Source organism: Balaenoptera ricei, chromosome 3 (genome assembly GCF_028023285.1).
Source record: "Balaenoptera ricei isolate mBalRic1 chromosome 3, mBalRic1.hap2, whole genome shotgun sequence".
NCBI classification, from domain to species: Eukaryota; Metazoa; Chordata; class Mammalia; order Artiodactyla; family Balaenopteridae; genus Balaenoptera; species Balaenoptera ricei.
The window spans coordinates 127,925,686-127,942,306 of record NC_082641.1 but is presented as its reverse complement, the minus strand read 5'-3'; the positions used below and the strand labels follow the sequence as shown (position 1 = coordinate 127,942,306).

At 37.7% G+C, this 16,621-nt stretch overlaps 1 long non-coding RNA gene across 4 annotated transcripts in view; it reads left to right on the top strand.

The window, feature by feature from the left end:
• Window positions 1–16,621, top strand: part of LOC132362647 (uncharacterized) — a 64,505-nt gene that overhangs the window by 24,428 nt on the left and 23,456 nt on the right. For all 4 annotated transcript variants that reach the window (XR_009502431.1, XR_009502434.1, XR_009502432.1 and 1 more), the window contains 2 exons: window positions 7,979–8,255; window positions 9,824–9,925. This is a non-coding gene — a long non-coding RNA (uncharacterized LOC132362647). The remainder of the gene's footprint in view (window positions 1–7,978; window positions 8,256–9,823; window positions 9,926–16,621) is intronic.

Genomic DNA, 16,621 nt, shown 5'->3' with positions numbered 1-16,621 from the left:
GGGATAGATTAGAATGAGACCAAATTCCCAATAAATGATTCTTAATCTGAGGCCAAGGCCATTGCGAATGATTATGTGGCTTAGAGGTTACATAGATTGCAGAAAATTCTGTATGACAACGCATAGAAAAGGCAGTTTTTAAAGCAGCTAACTGGTCTCCAAGAATAAGAACAACTTCTTCCAGCACATTAACACGACTTTCTAATTTTCTATCAATAGATTCTTGAGTTCCCAAAGCATTAGAGACATTAGTGGCTAAGTTACTCACAAATGTGGCAGTATGGATACTTTGAGTCAGCGCAGTAGCAGAAGCAGCTACAGAAAAGATAACTGTAATGAGCGCTGTAATTCCAGCTATAAGTAGCCCCAAAAATCGCTTGGGCCATTGTAAAAGAAGCGAAAGTTCATGTATGACCTGCAAACCTGAATTAGAATACCAAGAACCTGTAACATTTACAGGGAGCATAACAAAGGGAGGCTGATGAACAAGAAAAAATCCCCGATTGGATTCCCCCGTGGTTATACAATTTGTCAAATTACAATTATCACAACGTATGTCATAAAACCCTTTTTTTGGAAAACGTACACAGAACCAGTAAGAAAAGCATAGGGTGATGGAACACAAGCCATAACAAAAGCGGTTAAATTCCTAACAGGATGTTGTCAAGTCGCATTCTCTTCATATGGCGGGGAAGAGAGTTCACCATTCGGTCCGGATCCATAATGCAGGGAAGGGAGTTCTCTATTTGGTCCGGATCCATAGAATCTCACCAGGCGCTCAGACACCCAACGAGGATCCTTAGCGTCCCTAGGAAACACACAAGCATGCCCTCATCCCCATATTAGTACAGGATCTGGACCATTCCATTGATTAGTAAGAGGATCCCGCCAACGGACTTCAGCAAAAGGCAAGGCACGAGGATGCCAAAATTTTTCTGCAGCTGTCCTTGCTTATCTACATTCAAAAAATTTAAAGTATATAAAGAATGTCGCAATAAATTGTGCGGGGTTGTGGTATATTCCCCCTTCTTTATTTTAAACCCCGAAGAAGATATATCTTCCCCCTGCTTAGAAGCTTGAAATAAAGCAGTTTGGAGTGGAGAAGAAATACTCACAGGCAGAGAGGAAGTAGAAGAAACAGAAACAGACCCCTGAGCCACTGAGGGAGGCTCATCAGGAACTTTCCCTGGCAAGGAAGAACCAGAAGAATGTGCAACAGGGGCTAGGGAAGCATCTTGAGTAACATCATGTAAATGTTTCACCCAAGTTAAAGCTTGGGCTAGAGCAGTAAATGAAGTTTTATCTAATATAGGAAAGTTTTCAGATCCCGCAGGCACATTTTTGAGAGCTGCAAAAATGCCATCATCAAAATCAGGATTGTGATATCATGCAATATCATGCAGCCTCTTCCTCCAATTTAGCCTCATCCTCTGAGGATAATTTATCATCATCCTCCAGGGACTCTGAAGACGGCATGTTCGCCAACAAGGGAGGTGCAGTAAGAGAGACAGGCTCAGGTTCCTCAGACAAATTTTGTAACTGAAGAACAGAAGGAGAGCGGTGTAAAGACGCTGCTTTGAATAACTTCTGAATCTCATGAGTCGGGTCAAGACAGCCCCTTATCAAATTCCAAAGTGAAAAAGTATCTACAGGAGCCTTAGAAGGTCCATGAAGTGAATAGAAAGTTTTCAATTGTTGACCTATTTTTCCCATGTTTGAATATTAACAGTTCCTCCTTCTGGGAACCATGGACAAATTTCCTGTACAAAATGAAGAAAACGATCAAGCTGTTTATGCGTAACCTTAACACCCCGAGTGGATAACATAGAGTACAGTAGCTGAACGAAAAGTTGTCGTTCCTTACATCCAGTTTGCCCCATTTTTACTCCTGATGAGAATAAAACAGAGAGAAAAACTACATGTAAAACATCCCCTGGCACAATCTCATTCACCTTATGCGTGCACGTGAAGTATCTCCGGGGTCCCTCTCAACAGCCCACATACTCAGGTCCCTGTTCGGGCGCCACTTGTCATTCGCTGTTAGACTGAGGAACAAGTCCTGAGAGCAGGTGAGGGGATTAAGAAGAGACGGGGTCAGGAGGGTGGTGTACAAGCACACACACACTTTATTTCCCCCATCAAAACTCTTTTTTTTTTTTTTTAACTTTTTTTTTTTAATTAACTAATTAATTTATGGCTGTGTTGGGTCTTCGTTTCTGTGCGAGGGCTTTCTCCAGTTGCGGCAAGTGGGGGCCACTCCTCATCACGGTGCGCGGGCCTCTCACTATCGCGGCCTCTCTTGTTGCGGAGCACAGGCTCCAGACGCGCAGGCTCAGCAATTGTGGCTCACGGGCCCAGTCGCTCCACGGCATGTGGGATCTTCCCAGACCAGGGCTCGAACCCGTGTCCCCTGCATTGGCAGGCAGATTCTCAACCACTGCGCCACCAGGGAAGCCCCAAAACTCTTTTTATAGATTGCCGTAGGCAATACATGTTTTTGTTAAAATCACAAGACAGAATCATCAGACAGTATTTCCTTAATGTTGAAGTTATAGTACAAAACATTCTGCGAACCAGAATATAAACATGCATGAGAACAGACTGTGAATGCCGAAACATGCCAAGGACAAACTATAGTTAGAGAAACCGCAAGCAACCTCACAGGCCAAGACTCATATCTTTTCTAATAACTCTTTCGGGTCCTGTCAAGAATTAAGCAGGACTTTGCCATGCTTTAAGCTGCAAGGACTGTGTCAGCTTGCAGCTGGTTCCTGACACAATGATGATTCACTATCCACAAATCAACCAATGTGATATACCAAATTAACAAATTAAAGAATAAAAATCATATGATCATCTCAATAGATGCAGAAAAACTTCTGACAACATTCAACATCCACTTACAATAAAAACTCTCCAGAAATTGGGTATAGAGGGAACACACCTCAGCATAATAAAGGCCATATATTACAAGCACACAGCTAACATTATATTCAGTGGTAAAAAGCTGAAAGCATTTCCTCTAAGATCAGGAACAAGACAAGGATGCCCGCTCTCCCCACTTTTATTCAACATAGTATTGGAAGGCCTAGCCGTAGCATTCAGCCAAGAAAAAGAAATAAAAGGAATCCAAATGGGAAACAAAAAAGTAAAACTGTCACTGTTTGCAGATTACATGATAGCATATATATACATAAAAATTTCTAAAGAAGCCACCAAAAAACTTTTAGAACTACTAAATGAATTCATTAAAATTGTAGGGTACTAGTATACAGATAACCTGTTTCATTTCCTTACACTAACAACAAACCATCACAAAGAGAAATTAAGAAAATAATACCATTTAGAATAGCATCAAAAATTATAAAATACCTAGGAATAAATCTAACAAATGAGGCAAAATATGTGTACACTGAAAACTATGACATTGTTGAAATAAATTGAAGAAGACACAAATAAATAGAAAGATATTCTGTGCTAATGGATTGGAAGAATTGACACTCTTAAAATGTCCATATTACCTAAAGCAATCTACAGATTCAATACAACCCATTTCAAAATCCCAAGGACCTTTTTTCACAGAAATAGAACAAAAAATTCTAAAAAGTATATAGAACTGCAAAAGACTCCAAATAGCCAGAGCAATCCTGAGAAAGAAAAAGTTGGAGATAGCACACTCTCTGATTTCAAACTGTATTACAAAGCTATAGTAATCAAAACATATGGTATTGGCAGAAAAACAGATACATAGATCAGTAGAACAGAGTTGAGGGCCCATAAATAAACCCATGTACATATGGACAATTAATTTATGACAAAGGAGCAAAGAACATACAATGGAAATAGGATAGTCTCTTCAATTAATGGTGTTGGGAAAACTAGACAGCCACATGAAAAAGAATGAAACTAGGCCACTATCTCACAGCATACAAAAAAATCAACTCAAAATGGATTAAAGACTTAGAGGTAAGACCTGAAACCATAAAACTCCTAGAAGAAAACATAGGCAGTATGCTCTTTGACATTGGTCTTAGCAACATCTTTCTAAATGTGTTTTCTCAGGCAGGGGAAACAAAAGCAAAAATAAACAAGTGAGAACACATCAAACTAACAAAGGAAACCATCAACAAAACAAAAAGACAACCTTTCAAGTGGGAGAAGATATTTGCCAATCGTACACATCCAGTAAGAGGTTAATATCCAAAATACATAAAGAAGTCTTAAAACTCAACAATAGGGGCTTCCCTGGTGGCGCAGTGGTTGAGAATCTGCCTGCCAATGCAGGGGACATGGGTTCGAGCCCTGGTCTGGGAAGATCCCACATGCCACGGAGCAACTGGGCCTGTGAGCCACAATTACTGAGCCTGCGCGTCTGGAGCCTGTGCTCCGCAACAAGAGAGGCCGCGATGGTGAGAGGCCCGCGCACCGCGATGAAGAGTGGTCCCCACTTGCCGCAACTAGAGAAAGCCCTCGCACAGAAACGAAGACTCAACACAGTCATAAATAAATAAATAAATAAATAAATAAATAAATGAACGTGAATTTCTTTAAAAAAAAAAACTCAACAATAAATTCCATTCTCTATGTCTGCATCTTTATTCCTGTCCTGCCCCTAGGTTCTTCAGAACCTTTTTTTTTTTTAGATTCCATATATATGTGTTAGCATACGGTATTTGTTTTTCTCTTTCTGACTTACTTCACTCTGTATGACACAGGGAGGGGGAAGGGTAAGCTGGGACAAAGTGAGAAAGAGTGTCATGGACATATATACACTACCAAATGTAAAATAGATAGCTAGTGGGAAGCAGCCGCATAGCACAGGGAGATCAGCTCAGTGCTTTGTGACCACCTAGAGGAGTGGGGTAGGGAGGGTGGGAGGGAGACGCAAGAGGGAGGGGCTATGGAGATATATGTATATGTATAGCTGATTCACTTTGTTATACAGCAGAAACTAACACACCATTGTAAAGCAATTATATTCCAATAAAGATGTTAAAAAATAAAAAAATAAAAAAACAAACAACCCTATTAAAAAATGGGCAGAAGAGCTGAATAGACATTTTTCCAAAGACATGCATATGGCCAACAGGCACATGAAAAGATGTTTAACATCACTAGTTATTAGAGAAATACAAATCAAACCACAATGAGATATCACCACAAGCCTGTTATAATAGCTATTATCAAAAAGGCAAGAAATAATAAGTGTTGGTGAGGATGTGGAGACAAGGGCACCCTCTTATACTGTTGCTTGGAATATAAACTGGTGCAGCCACTATGGAAAACAGTGTGGAGATTCCACAAAAAATTAAGAATAGAATTACCATATGATTTGGCTATCCTACTTCTGGGTATTTATACAAAGAATATGAAAACACTAATTTGAAAAGATATATGCACCCGTTTGTTCATGGCAGCATTATTTACAATAGCTAAGATATGGAAACAACCTAAGTGCCCATCAACAGATGAATGGATAAAGGTGTGGTATATATATATACAATGTAATACTACTCAGCTATAAAAAAAAATAGAAAATCTTGTCATTAGCAACAGCATGGATGGACCTTGAGGGTATTATTATGCTAAGTGAAATAAGTCAGACGGAGAAAGACAGATACCATGATATCACTCATATTGAAGTATAAAAAACGAACAATAAAATAAATGAAAAAACCAAACCAAACAAAAACAAACATATAGATACAGAGAATGGAGAAGGGGCTGGGGGGGGGTGTGCCAGAGGGCTAAGTGGGTAAAGGGGATCAACTGTATGGTGATGGATGAAAACTAAATTTTTGGTGGTGAGCATGCTGTGGTGTATACAGAAGTAGAAATATGATGTTGTGCACATGAAACTTATATAATGTTATAAGTCACTATTACCTCAATAAAAAAATTATTAAAATATTCTCTCTCTTTCGTGTGTACATGTGCGCACGTGTGTGTATGTTTACATGCGTGGCATGTTGAACTCACCAAAGTATTCAAGAAAGAATCTGCATTTAATTGCTGTTTAGGAAATAAATTATTAAGGATAGGCTAGGATTTGGGAAAGCAAAAATTAGAAGACGATTCAAGGAGGAGCAAAGATGTCATTGTGAGATGGTATGTACTGGGTGGAATTTATGAAAGGCTGGAATGGTGTTGGAAAGGAGATGGAGACTTGGAGTTTATCGTGAAAGCAATGTCAAGCCATTGAAAGATTTCGAGCTAGGAAGTAACAGTTAATATTAGTCTGTGTCACAATTTCTAAGGTTTTACTGTGGAAGTTTGTAGTTAGATTTAATCCAAGGAATTCATATGTGGGAAAAAAAGATGAAAGAATGGACTGAGATATTTTCGTCTTGCCTTGGTTCGTTTTCTGCATATGTTGTCCACTTTGAAAACATAAAAAAGTATTATTTCTCTAATGTTTCCCCACAGGTTTTATTAGGGTACCCAAGAGGAATTCACATGCCAGGATCCTTTATAAAGCTATCATTCCTGAGTTACTGTCTTTTACCTCTAAAGACATTCACTTGCCCATCCCATGTGGCCATTTTGGGAAATTGCCCCAGTTTATAGTTTTGAGCAAAGCTTATTAATTGGAGAGTTATTTGAGACATCTCCTTATTGTTGCTTCTGAAGTTTTACATATCTGCCAGCAGCAATTACCTCATGGAAAAGTATTTGTTAACTTTCTCAATTAAGAATGTGTTGTCCATTGCACCCTCACTCCTATTTACCAACTTTGATTAAACCTTCTCCCACAAACAATATGTTTGTTAATGCCCAGGCATTTGGATTGTGTTTAGAAGCAGTAACTAATTCATTATATTCAAACTTGGCAACTCTGTGGCAGAATTCACTCACTGCCTCCCCGACTACAGATAGGGTTTTATGTAAATATTTATATAAGAGTTTTGTCTTTATTCATTTAGACCTTTTCAAAACCTTATTAGCTAATTCTGTCTTGGATATTAAAGGAAAATCATTGAGAATAATTTTATTTGGATTTCCTATAATATCTGTGTGTTCTGCTTACTTAACAGAAAAATGTCAGAAACTAATTGATGAGTTTTATCTACTTCTATTTTTATCAAATATGTGAGCTCAAATTATGACTCTCCTTAAAGAGCTCCTTTTCCTGGGGATAAATTCAAAATGGAGAGTTGCTTAGCAGAGCTGTCTTTGTTCTTTACTGTGTTTCACAGGGACTAATAATGTAAAAGAGATAAGACGTGACCAAGGTCAGGAATAGACATTAATATTGAGTACTGACTGCTTGTCAGGTGCAGGCTCAGGCTCCTTCACAAAGTATATCTTAAAAATTGTCTTCAGAATTCAAACAACAATTTTAAGAATATTATCTCTAAAATATTCTGTAATATTAGATATATTAATATATATGATAATGTGTAGTATATATTTATATTATACATCTTATATTAATATATTTTGTATTATATGATAGATAATTTTATAATGTTATACTATAGTAATATTATAATAGACATTAGATTATCTAATATTACTATTAAATATAATATTACTTTGATAAATATTCACCTTCCTTCTTTAATGTGCAAACTATCCTCCCAATCTCCCTCAGGGAGGCAGCCAAAATGCCTATCATTTGGCTTAGTCTCAGAGTCAGCGTCTCATGATAGTTTCTCTATAAGTTTCAGATGTGCCTCTCTTAATCCAGAGACTAAACTCACACACACCTATCCTTCAATGAAGGAAGGGGGACAGGATAACCACTGTGAACACTCCTGTTTGAAAATAGAAAGATTGGGAAGCTGTGGTAATCTCTACATCAGTGACCAGTAATGAATGACTCCTTCCAGTGGTCTCCTCGTTTGGTCTTCTCCTCTTGAATCTGATCTGGCCCCGTGGCTTGCTTTAATAGAATAGAATGTGACACAAGTGCTATTATGTTACCCCTGGCCTAAGACTTAAAAGGACATGACTACTTCCAATTTTGTACTCTTAGGGTTCAGCCACCATAGAAGAAGTCTGATTATCCTGAGACTACCAGACTCTTAAGGAAGCCTAAGTGAGCCACTTGAAGATGTCACATGAAGGAGGATCAGAGTGCTTTGATTGACAGCCCCACATGAAATCCCAGCCTCCAGGCAGCACCAACTGCCACTGTCTTGGACATTCCAAATCAGCTGCGCCTCCAGTGAGCCATCCTGGATATTCCAGACCAGTTGAGCCTCCAGATGACTGCAGCCACAGCTCAACCCACATAAGGAAGAACTACCCAGGTGAGCTCAGCAAATCCACAGACTCATGAGCCATGATGCTAGTTGTTGCTGATTGAAGCCACTAATTTGAGGGTGACTTGCTACATAGTAACAGATAATTGAAACAGAAGCACACAGAGATCACTGTTCAGAGCAATTCAGAACTTTCTCTTTGTAGATCCTGTGAAAGTTCCTTATCTGTGGGTGGAGTTGTATCTTGATTAAGCCTGATGTGCCTTAATACAATCTCTGTGATAGCTGTGAGGGAGAAGACCTTTTCTGAATGATAAAGATCACAAGCTAAATACCTCTTCTCTGACAAGTATATCTTCTTAGAACACAGGACTCATTCTCATGCTAACTGTAGCATCTCTAACTGTAGCATCACATGACTTAAAGAAAATCACCCTTAATAGACAAGTAATGGAAACATAGTGTATAGCCCAGGGAACTCTACTTAATGCACTGTGGTGACCTAGATGGGAGGGAAATCCAAAAGGGAGGGGATATATGTATATGTATGGCTGATTCATTTTGCTGTGCAGTAGAAGCTAACACAACATTGTAAAGCAACTATACCCCAATAAAAATTAATTAATAAAAAAAAGAAAAGAAAAGAAAATCAGCCTTGCTTTAAAGCTTTACAACCAAAAATGACATCCTTTGGATAATATTGCTCTTACTTTCTGTAAGCTTATATTGTTACCTATCTGCATTCTTCTCCCTCTCCACATAAGAGATTGCTAGATCCTTTGTATAGCAGCCAGCAAACTGAATTTATAAGTCTGAGTGGAAAGCATGTTACTCCTTCCAACTCCCAGCAGATCTCTCCTGCTCTTTGTTACACAGGTCTCAGAGCTTCCCCCACTTATGCCTTCTTGTGCTCATGGCAACACTGACTGGCCCAAGCTTCTCTTTGGCCCTCAGGATCATCCTGCATGACTGCTTCCGCAGGGACACCCTCACACAGATTATCTTCTCAGCTCTCAGGCAAGCCTTCACCTGCAGTTTCTTCTTTAGCCTTTAAGAAATGCATCATGCTGGATCACAGAAAGACTCTTGGGTCTTAGTTCAAGATCTCTGGGAAGCAGATTCAGAGATGAACATTTGAGTGCAGGAGTTTTATTAGGGAGGTGGTAGGGAAAGCTCAAGTTGAACTAAGAGGCAGTGTTGAGAGAGACTTTGTCTGATCCCACAAGGAGCTCTGAAGCTAGAATGGCCTTGCAAAGTGGTTTCAGATTGAAGCAAGTGACTGGGCCTTTGTATGAGCTGTATTCCCTCAGCTTTTGACTACCAGTGGGCAATTACATGTAAATTGCAATGAGATGTGTGTGGGAAATAGAGGACGAGTGGTCCTACTGTGTGCAATGTTATAAAGAGTAGCCGGGACACTAGCTAGGATCATTTTGTCACGAAATGTATGTTATAAATCTTCAGCTATTTAATGGTTTAAACATTTTCCCATTTGTCAATGAACCTTTTTGGCAACAATGAACCAAAGAACCTGAAAAGCTTACGTTTAATAAAATATTGTATAATTAAATTGTGTTCCTTTTAAAGAGAGTTGATGGTGTATGTGCTCCTTACAGGAAATGTTTTCCACCTGCCTTAAGAATAGTAGCAATATCACTGACCCCATGAAAATGAGAAGACACAAATTAGCTGAAGAAGCATCAGCATTTTTTTAAAAAGTAAGTATTCTAAGAAGACTCTAACCAAAGATGATAAATTCACACATTAGGCAGCAGAAGGGGGTTTACATGTCACTTTGTGACACATGTCTTTTTATATAGTCTAGTCACTGTTTTTCTAAAATAGTTTGGCTCATTTTTTCCATCAAGTTTCCTTGAGCACCATTCTAGTGCTACTGTGTTGTTTCACTGGAAAAACTTTGCCAAGAGTTTGAATGAAGCCAGTGTCATTAGCTGTATCAACCAGAAAATTAGTTAATTCTAATAACAATTTGTTTCTTTTATTCGATTGACACAGTAAAAAGAATTATTTTGGAATTTCATTTTGTTGAGAAATGTTACATAATTGTAACATTTATGAGACAAGTTACATAATTGAAAGTATAAATTCAGCTCAAAACTTTAACATTGACTATAAAATTACAATTGACTCTTGAGCAATGCAGTGTTTAGGGGCGCTGACCCCCCCTCACAGTGGAAAATCCATGTATAACTTTTGACTCCCCCAAAACTTAATTAGAAATAGTTTACTGTTATATGTATATTTACATATATTTTGTGTACTCATGACATACCTTTTTCTTATTTTTTTTTCAATATTTCTAGGCTATGCAGCTCATCTGCAAGTTTTTTCCAATTGTCACAAATCTCCAAAAAATTTTCCAATATTTTTATTGAAAAAACATTGTTGTATAAGTGGACCAGCACAGTTCAAACCCGTGTTGTTCAAGGGTCAACTGTATGCTTTATGATGGTGATATAAATAAAAATATTGGTGTCATAGTGAAAACTATATTCTTACTAAATTAAGAAACACATGGAGAAAATTTCAGTTGTAGTACATACAAAATTCATATTTTCATACTAACAAGCTACAATATTCTACCAAAAAAGAGATTCAACAGTCAAAAAAACCCTTTTTTTAATGTTTTTATATTCATAGGATTAGAGGAGCGAAAATGTTTGTGTGTACTATAGCCAATGTTGAATATAAAAAAATAATTACTTCAGCATGGTTGTACACATTTTCAGTTGGATCCTAAAAATGTTTGAACTTGAAAGAACTAATTTGGAAGTGAATCTAAATGTTTTGCAACATTTTTTGCTGGGTATAGAATCTTAGATAGAAATTTTTCCATTTTAACCCTTTAAAGCTGTCTCTCTATTGACCTTCATTGTTTGTGACCATAAGTTTGCAGTGATTCTTATCTTACTTCTTCTATATGTAATTTCTCTTTTTCCTTTGGATGCTTTAAAATTTCTTTTTATCTCTTGTATAGAATTTTATTACGGTTTTCAACTTGTTTTAAATATTTTCAACAATTATTTTTTCTTTTTTGTCCTCTCCTGAGACTCCAGTTACATGTATGTTAGACTGCTTGATATATCCCACAGGTCCTGAGACTCTGATCATTCTGTAAATTTGTTTTAAAATCTGTCTTTTATTTTGCCTAATGTCTGTTATTACACCTACAATTTCACTGATTTTTTTTCCTCCTTAGAGTTAAATCTGCTTTTAGTTCCATTCAGTGACATAATTTAAGATATTGTATTTTTCACTTCTAGAAGTTCCATTTCATTCTTCTTTATACTGTCCACTTATCTCATTATGTTTATTTTTTAAATGCTTGAACATATGTGTAAAGTCCTTTTCTACTCATTCTGTCATTGCTTTTTCTTCTTTGTTTGTCTCTCCTGGTTACCAGTCACATTTTCCTACTCCTTCCCATGTCTACTTAATTTAATTGGATGCTGGATGTATGATTTTTACATTATTGAGTGACAGATTTTGTTTTATTCCTTTAAAGAGTTTTGGACTCAATTCAGTAAGAATGGCAGGGTATCTATTGATTCCCACTTTTTGTGCAGGTGCCTGGAAATCACCAGGCATCAATATAAGAAAATTGGCCCAATCTGTTCAATAAGTCAGAAACAGAAGAAAGGGACTATGCTAGATTAAGAGTATGATTAAAGTATGATCCTGGAATAGGAAGGGACATAAGTGTAAAGACATTTCAAGATCACGAGAGAAATTTTTAAAATTACTGAAACACAGAGGCGATATTATCGACCAGGATACAAGTTACAAAACAGTAGAGACACTATGTTCTCACTTTGGTTAAAAACCAACACATACAGGTATACATACATGTGTAGAAAAAGATCCACCAAGACATATACTAAGGTGTTAACCTTGGTGGTGATCCCTGAGTGTAAGATTATGGTGTTTTCATTTGCATAAAAATAATGGATGGTGAGGAGATAGAAAGCTGGGGTGATTTTAGGGCTCAGTTTATGTTTCCCTTCCTCAAAGATCCCAGTCCTGTATTACCTGTTGTCCATTGTCTGAAAATAGCTGTCTCATAAATTTTATTCAGTTTACTCATTTATAATGAGAGAACTTTTTGTGTAGCTGTTACCTTTTCATGAATGGAAGTACAAGTACATTAAATGACCTTCCTTTTCAAAATGTGGTGACTTTGGATCCCTGCTTTGTTACACTTAATTATAGGAAACTGGTTTTCTCCAGTTTCAAAAAGCATCATCCTTCAGAGAACAGGAAACACTTTGAAACTCTGATATGTACATTGGGTGAAGAGATGTTTTCTGATGATGGTCACTACTGGGAGGTGAGGGTCCCAAGAAAGTCTGTTGAATTTTTGTTTGGACTCAGGTCACTGGGAAGGAAGGGATGTAGATACTTAGTTGACCGTGGTTTCCTATTCACTGAGCCTGAAGAACAATCCGTTTGAAGTTCTTTCTCAGCATTCCCTCCTTTCCTTCAGACAGTCCTGTCACTATGGAGAGGATCTAGTCTATAATGTGACAGAGTGGACCCACATTTATAGTTTTAATTACACCTTCCTCCAATCTCATATTTCTCCCTTAAGATCCTAGACAATGTAATGGATCTTCTTTCACTGACCACCCTGCAACTGCAACTGATTTCAGCCTTGGACAACCAGAAAGTCACACTGATGTATATCGTAACCCAGGCTAACTGGAGCTTCCTTGGCTGACTACTGGATCTTGCGGTCTCTTAGTGTTGCTTATAGTTTGATAAAAATTCACTCAAGCAAAACAAAACTACATTTCCTACCATTCACACTGAGAGGGGAATGACAACAGTGCAAATTTTTCATAGTTATTTGAAAAGCCTGTGGTATTTGGTGTAGAAAAGATATTCAGAAAGTAAAATTGTGTTTTGGAACACTTTTTATAGACACAGATACAAATCCCTATTGTTGCTGGTAAGCCATAACTCACATAGTCATGACTTTAATCATCTATTTTGAAAATATTTAAAATAGTGTAAGTATGGATACCACCACAGCTTTATTAAAATCAGCATCCCTCTTCTGTTATCTGTATCACAACACTTCTTGGAGACACCAATTTTTCAATGTTGAAACAATTATTTTCTCTTATCCATGCCATCCTGCCAACTCCATCTCACTATCTATCTCTCATTTGTCTAACCCTCAGGCTGCCTGCATGGATCATTCCCAGCATGTCACACCCAACAACACCTTTGCAGCTGCCTGGTGGTTCAGTTTGGCTCTGGGGGGTCTTCCCAAGAGTATTCTCTGTCTAGCTTTTGTTCTTTATCTTCTCGGAGAATCTGGTTGTGGGCAGGGGAGTTAGTACCAAATGAGCAATGTGTATTTAGGTAGATAACCTCTATGAATAATTTGTAAAGAGTTTGTAAATTAGGAAACTTTAATTTTCAGTTCCAGTGCTTGATGTTTCAAGCTACTAAAATGAAGTCATTTCCTATAGAAATCCAAGTACTTTCTCCATTGAAGCACAGTCAATTATAAAATATTTTAATGAGGTTTCACTCTATAAGACAAAAATTTAGACCAGGTTCCAGCTAATGAAGTGTCTTGTCCTTTCATTACAAACTCTGTAAAGTATTATTATTACTTTATTGCCTCACTTGCTTCAAATAAGGCATTATTTAAGCAATACTGAAACTCGAGTTAACAGGGAGAGACAGCTGCTCTTGGACATATTTTTTTTTGTTTTTGTTTGTTTTTATAATTTCTCAATTCCTTACAGTCTACTTGTAATGGATTTTCTGTTACATTATTGCATTACTGACTTGGTGAATTAATTAGATAACCAAAGTGGAAATGTGAACATATGGTTTCATTAAACCTACAAAATGAAGTCACTGACAAGTTTGTGCAAATAATTCTTCTTCAAAAAGTATTTCCCTAAGGACTTCATGGTAAATTGAAAACTTTTGTTATTGACACTCAGTGCTCTCTGCCAACTCACATATCTAATTACCTTTGTGATGCAAGTGTCCTACAACACTCCCCAGTTGTTTTGTGCCCTGACCTCAAAACATCTACACATAACCACTTCTGGGCATTTGCTTGTATCATATTCCTCTGGCTGCAAAACTTCATCTCTCTTACTTTGTTTCTAAATTCCCTTTATTTATTATTTTGCTTTCTTTATTCTTGTTTTTATTTCCCTTTTTTCTACAATGAATGTTTATTTTTTGTATTTAAATACATGTTTCACATTACATATGAATCATTGGTTGGACCTCCATATCGATTTGAAGGCCTGGTTTTAGTACTGGGTAGAAGGTGAAATGTTGGCTAATATGTGCCTTTAGAGTGTGGAAAAGCATCTGATGGGCTGAGAGGAACCAAACAGTCTCTCTCCATATTGTTTACACTTACACCCTTTGCTGGTGTCTCTCAGCCTAGAGACAAAAAGCAAACAGCAACAGAGTTGCTCCATTCCATCTCCAAAACTCTGAACATTTTTGGAATATTATTTAAGCACTATTTATCTATATCCAAGAAAATCCAAGCTCAGCAGAAGAGAAAGATATTGAGTTTGTTCAACTTCTTTCTTCTATCTATGCAAAATAAGTGTTTTCCACATGTGTGTGTGTGTTAGATGGAAGTTCTACCACTTAGGATGAAAATGACACAATATTCTGAAGTGGCATCCGGGAGTAGGCAGGGTAAGTGAGTGATAGTGAGTGACATGTTTGGCTCCACCCAACTCATGATGGAAGCCACATTGTCTCTACTCAATAACCCCAGAATCAGTTATTTTCATTTAATGGTGATGAAATATTAGAATTCTATGTGCTTTTGTTTGTTGGTTTGGCTTGGTTGGTTGGTTTGGTTTGGTTGTTTTTCCTATACAAGTTATCGACTTAGTTAAATCTGTAGGCTAAGAGCTAGGGTCAGAATTCTTGTTCTTCCACTCTTTGCCAAGAAGACACTAAGCAAATCTGTTAGCCTCCCTCTGTCTCAGTTTTGTCAACTATAAATGAGGATGATAGTACTCACCTTTCTCATAGCATTAGCAGAAAAATCTGTAAAAGACAGAAAAAATGTCTGGCAAATAAAAGGGACTAAGATAAAAGTTTCAAACTGGCAGTATGTTCGCTATCCTGGGGCTATAAGTGCATGTGTATTCCAGTGGGAGTGCACACCACAAATATAGGGATCTCTTGTTATCTGGACTTTCATTATAAAAATATTTGCTATAATGACTTTCAGATATTGAAGACTGTGAAGGAGTGAGCCCTGCATGGAGAAAAGTGGTACAGACAGAAGGAACTTAATTTTAAAAGTCCTTGAGTTGGCATCAAGTCTCACTTTCGAAAGGGAAAATCTGTTATAGTGAGTCCACAGACTTCTAGTGAAAACACTTAAATTGTACAGGAGTCCAGGCAAGAGGACAGAGAGTGTGCTGCAGTCACACTTCAGCTGTACTTGAAGGAATAGTAACAGTGACTTGCATTATTTGAAGGGAAAGAAACAGGAATACAGCCATGATTAACCACATTTGCTCCCATTGCTCCAGCCACACTGGCCTCCTTACTGTTCATGGCAATGCACGCTCTGTCCCTAAGGCTTGGAACATGATTGCCACATAGTAGAGGTCTTAGTCCGTTTGGGCTGCTATAACAAAAATACCATAGACTGACTGACTTAACAAATTTATCCTCACAGTTCTAGAGGTTGGGAAGTCCAGGATCAACACACTGGCAGATTCAATCTCTGGTGAGAGCCCTCTTCTTGTTTCATAGATGGTGGTCTTCTCACTGTGTCCTCACAAGGCAGAAACGGTGAAGGAGCTCTCTGGGGTATCTTTTATAAGGGCACTAATTCCATTCATGAGGACACCACCCTTATAACTAGTCACCTCCCAACAGCCCCACCTCTAAATACCATCATATTAGGGGCTAGTTTTCAACATAAGAATTTTGAGGGGACACAAACTTTAGTCTATAGCTGTGTGTCCAATAAATAATAATTTGCCAAATAATTTGAATAAATAAAGTCTCTTGCATCTGAGCATGAGAACATGGAGATTTTGGTAGCTGAGGCCCTTCAGGTTATTAAGTGTGATTTAACATATATTTTGTCAGAGCAGAGAACTTGACCTGGGATTCCATGTAGCTAAGGAGGAAGCACTTGGGAGAAAGGGTGGTCTGAGAGCTCAGAGACAGTAATCTAAGAGTCTGTGAGCATCTGTTGATATTGGGAGGACAGAGGTGGATTCTATAATAAAACAGCAGCAACTGTGAAAGGACTGAATCACCCACTAATTATGGCAGGTTAATTCACCTGTATAATTACTTATTTGTGTTCATGGTACCTGCCCTCTTTGTTGACTAGAAAACTCCATGAATCAGACCTGCTATTGTTGGCC